This window comes from Mauremys mutica, chromosome 4, assembly GCF_020497125.1.
Source record: "Mauremys mutica isolate MM-2020 ecotype Southern chromosome 4, ASM2049712v1, whole genome shotgun sequence".
NCBI lineage: Eukaryota > Metazoa > Chordata > Testudines > Geoemydidae > Mauremys > Mauremys mutica.
The window spans coordinates 159,310,952-159,313,753 of NC_059075.1; positions in this window are offsets into that span (position 1 = coordinate 159,310,952).

Genomic DNA, 2,802 nt, shown 5'->3' on the forward strand with positions numbered 1-2,802 from the left:
TGGGGGCACTGTCAGCAGAGCCCAGACCATGGCGGTTTTGGAGCGGGAGTGGCCGGGCCGCGGGCCCCACGGTTTGTGGGGGGCGAGCCGGCTGAGAAACCCTAAATCGAAGGGCAGATTTGGGGGTGGGGTGGGGGCGGGGCAGAGAATTTTCTTCACGTTTCTTAAAAGCGTTGGATTTTTTTTTTTTAATCTGTACAGCAAGGAGACTTTTCTGTGAAATAAACGACGAAAAGCAGAGCCTGCGCCCCCTCCCTTTCCGCGGGTGCCTGCGTCGTTCGGGGGGGGGCGGCGGGGCCCCCCAAACCTCCCCCCACCCCCAGCGGCGGGCAGGGACGGGGGGAGGAACGAGCCGAGGAGGGATCCCTGCGTAACACGGGCCTGGGGGGGGGCTCGGGGCCCGGGGGGGGGTCACTCCAGTGAACCCCTTTATGGAGGGACAGGCAGGGCCCAGGGGGCTCCGGAACCTGCTGCTGCCGTATCGGCAACGGCCACAAGAGGGCAGCACTGCCCTTGGCAGCGGGACCGGGATGTACCAAGTCCAGCCCTGTCTCCCCACGTTTTGGTACAGCCCGGAAAGTCCCATTTCATTTACCCCCCCCCCCCCCCCAGCTCTGCTGGTGCCCCTCACTCCCGACCCGCAGCCCCTGCCAGCCCAGCCCTGCCCCCCCCCCAGCTCTGCTGGTGCCCCTCACTCCCGACCCGCAGCCCCTGCCAGCCCAGCCCTGCCCCCCCCCAGCTCTGCTGGTGCCCCTCACTCCCGACCCGCAGCCCCTGCCAGCCCAGCCCTGCCCCGCACAGCTCTGCTGGTGCCCCTCACTCCCGACCCGCAGCCCCTGCCGGCCCAGCCCTGCCCCCCCCCAGCTCTGCTGGTGCCCCTCACTCCCGACCCGCAGCCCCTGCCAGCCCAGCCCTGCCCCCCCCAGCTCTGCCGGTGCCCCTCACTCCCGACCCGCAGCCCCTGCCGGCCCAGCCCTGCCCCCCCCCAGCCCAGCCAGTGCCCCTCACTCCCGACCCGCAGCCCCTCCGTCCCCCGCCCTGCCCCCCCCAGCCCAGCCGGTGCCCCTCACTCCCGACCCGCAGCCCCTGCCAGCCCAGCCCTGCGCCCCCCCCAGCCCTGCCGGTGCCCCTCACTCCTGACCCGCAGCCCCTGCCAGCCCAGCCCTGCCCCCCCCAGCTCTGCCGGTGCTCCTCACTCCCGACCCGCACCCCCTGCCTGCCCAGCCCTGCCCCCCCCCCAGCTCTGCCGGTGCCCCTCACTCCCGACCCGCAGCCCCTGCCGGCCCAGCCCTGCCCCCCCCCAGCTCTGCCGGTGCCCCTCACTCCCGACCCGCAGCCCCTGCCGGCCCAGCCCTGCCCCCCCCCCGCTCGGCCGGTGCCCCTCACTCCCGACCCGCAGCCCCTGCCGGCCCAGCCCTGCCCCCCCCCCCCAGCTCTGCCGGTGCCCCTCACTCCCGACCCGCAGCCCCAGCCAGCCCAGCCCTGGGCTCCCTTTCCTCACAGGGCTCTGCCGGTGCCCCTTGATGCTCTACTTCTCCTGTGTGGGGTAGGAGGGTGGTTGCAATGGTTTGTGCGCTGTGGGGCAGGGCTCAGCAGGGGGCGCTCTCCCCTGGCGGCCAGTGCTGGCCCCATGCCCCAGTGTGGCGCTGGGGGTGCTGTGGGGCAGGGCTCGGTAGGGGGCGCTCTCCCCTGGCAGTCAGGGCTGGCCCCAGTGTGGCGCTGGGGGGTGCTGTGGGGCAGGGAGTGGGGCAGGGCTCGGTAGGGGGCGCTCTCCCCTGGCAGCCAGGGCTGGCCCCATGCCCCAGTGTGGCGCTGGGGGGTGCTGTGGGGCAGGGCTCGGTAGGGGGCGCTCTCCCCTGGCAGTCAGGGCTGGCCCCAGTGTGGCGCTGGGGGGTGCTGTGGGGCAGGGAGTGGGGCAGGGCTCGGTAGGGGGCGCTCTCCCCTGGCAGCCAGGGCTGGCCCCATGCCCCAGTGCGGCGCTGGGGGGTGCTGTGGGGCAGGGCTCGGTAGGGGGCGCTCTCCCCTGGCAGCCAGGGCTGGCCCCATGCCCCAGTGCGGCCCTGGGGGGCGCTGTGGGGCAGGGAGCCGAGTGAAGCTGAGCTGCAGCATTTCCTCCGAAGCTGTCCCTGAGCCCCGGAGTCTGGGTCCAGCCCCAAACCAGGGGCTTCTGTTCTGCCTCCCTCGCTCGCCCTCAGCCCCAGAGTGGATTTTACCTCCCACTTTGTGTTGCCAACTTCTCTGCGGCATCGCTGTGCAGCTGTTCCCCTGCTGCCCCACCCCAGAGCTGGCTGCATCCCAGCTGCAGGTGAGTCGTCCCTGTGCGGCGTTATAGGTGGCTGTTCCCTAGCCGCTCCGCCCCAGAGGCGGCTGCCTCTCAGTGCCAGGTGAGCCATCCTACTGCAGTGTTACATGCGGCTGTTTCCCAGCTGCCCCGCCCCAGAGGTGGCTGCATCTCCGTGCCAGACGAATGAATGAGGAGGCAGGTGATGAGTTTTTGGCTTTTAATGCAGCAGTTTATTTGAATACAGATGCCGGCTGAGGTACAGTCCCTAGATCCCTCCTCCCCGGCTTTGTGCGGATAACAACCTTCTATAGCTGGTTTGCCCCAGCAAAGATTTTAAACCCGCCCCCTGTCTCCCAGGCCGGGGTCCGAGCAGACCCTGGGTGCCCTCGAGTTGGGGGTCCTGATATCGTCATTTCTCCTGCTCCTGAATCTGCTGGAGTCTCAGGGGGCTTTGCATCCCCAAGTCCCGGACTCCTGGGTCCCTCCATTCTGACACCCCGGCGTCCCTTGGCTCCTTG